The sequence below is a fragment of the Crocodylus porosus genome, unplaced genomic scaffold, assembly GCF_001723895.1.
Source record: "Crocodylus porosus isolate Cpor-Errol unplaced genomic scaffold, CroPor_comp1, whole genome shotgun sequence".
NCBI classification, from domain to species: domain Eukaryota; kingdom Metazoa; phylum Chordata; order Crocodylia; family Crocodylidae; genus Crocodylus; species Crocodylus porosus.
The window spans coordinates 5,970,952-5,972,880 of NW_017728937.1; the positions used below are offsets into that span (position 1 = coordinate 5,970,952).

General features: G+C 54.4%; 1 long non-coding RNA gene across 1 annotated transcript in view; it reads left to right on the forward strand.

Moving 5' to 3' along the window:
* Window positions 1-1,929, forward strand: part of LOC109318227 — a 6,114-nt gene that overhangs the window by 1,477 nt on the left and 2,708 nt on the right. The gene's annotated exons all lie outside the window — the stretch shown is intronic.

A 1,929-nucleotide genomic window follows, 5' to 3' on the forward strand; every position in this document is an offset into this window, starting at 1 on the left:
AGGACTCCGCTTCCCCCCGCGCCCTGGAGGAGCCGCCTCAAGCGCTCGCCGGGGGCCGTGCCTCACAAGGCCCGGCTCCCGGCCGTTTCCGCAGGGTCTGCCCAGCCGGCCAAGTGCTTGGGACCGGCCACAGGCAATCGCAGTCACCTCGGCTGAGGTGATACACCATGGGCAATTTGCCAGGGCATGCTAGCAGGCAGGGTGGAGTTGCACCTCAGTGATCAACCAAAGTACATGTGCACACTGTGCCTTCTGTACATATGATGGAGCGGGTGTCAGCCTAGTGCCATATATATCTACTTTGATGCCTGAGGTGCAAATCTACTCTGCTTTCTACTTGACTTCAGACTAACATGGCTAACTACATCTTTGTGCACACAGGCCAGAGGGGGGATTGCTCGGCTTAGAACAGAGAACAGGCCTGAGCTGGAAGCACCAGGCCAAGGCACTTCCGAGGCAGATTAGCAGGAGAGCAATGGCTAAGGGCAGCCTGTACCCCTCCTAGCCAATTGCAAGCCTTGCTCTTACCTTATTTTGGCCTCCTAGCCTCATAAGCTGCCATCTCCAGATGGTTCCAGTCTATGTGCTCCTGTCATGCCCCAGCCTGCTTCTTGCATACCAAGTCCCTCCTAGGACTTGATTCCTCACAGACCACATGGGGGGGAGTGGCTTTGCTGGAGGAAGAAAGCAGTCACTTCAGCCACTACTCCCTGTTGCTTCTCTAGGTGTAGGGAGGTTACTCAATTCCCAGGGTCTGGCCACTGTGCTAGAGCATCCTGGCTTCTTCAGAGACAGTGGACCAAGCAGCATAAACTGAGCCATTGGACAGGCAGTGCCCAGCCCCATCTGTACCCCTCCCCCAAGCTGAGTCTGCTCCTGGTCTCAGGTCTCCCCTTCCACCCCATGATCAAGAGGAAGAAGTTTGGTCTACATGCCATAGCTGGGCTGACAAATCTTGATCAGCAGGAAGAAAGTGGGGGGGGAGGGAGTTAAGAAAGAGATTATACACACACTCTGTCCAAGACAGAGCTATTCCAGCAAAGCCCCAGTGCTAGCACAGCCCTGCAGGCTGAAGATTTCTGCTAACTTGGCATTCTCTGAGGGAAATGATAGAGCAAAGCCTGCAAAAAAAACGTGCTAGGAAACCCAGCAGGATTTATCACAACTATGCCCTCCTGAACGGAGCAACTATCAGGAGGGCATCTCAAGGGAGGACAAGGACCAATGGGCATAAACTAAGAGAGAGTACGTTCAGGTTGGATACAAGGAAAAGCTTCTCTGCAAGCGTCACAGAATCTGAAACATGCTCCCAGCAGAGGTGCTACAGTCACCCTCATTGGAGGTGTTCAAGACAAGGCTGGACAGGCACCTTGCTGAACTCATCTGAGCCCAGTAACTTCCTACCTACAGCAGGGGACCGGACTTGATCGTACAGGCCCCTTTTGGTTCTATGATTTTGATTCTATGTTCACAAGCAGCCCATAGTTAGATAGCTCAGACACCGAAGGTTGTGAGCGCCTAAGTCAGGATGCTGTAATGCAGGGACAGGCAAAATACAGCCCACAGGCTAGATCCAGCCTGCCAGGCCCCTAAAAAATTAGAAAATTTATATTTATCTGCTCCTAGCTGCCTGTCAAAGATGACAGGAGCCAGAGCCTGTAGGACCCAAGGGGAGCCGGCAGTATGCAGTAGCAATGCCCGCCTGACCCTGCTGCCAGACTCCTTCCCCCACCCAAGCAGAAGCTTCTGCGTACTACAGCTTTGACCGCTGTCCTGTATGCCTGCCAGCTGCTCCTGCACCACGTGGCGCCTGGCTGCACTGCCAGGAGCAGGAGGGTGTATGGTGTTCACAGGGCAAGTCCCCCCCCACTATATACATACACCACCCCCCTGCACTGCCATACACGCAGGCCCCTGACCCACACCCCC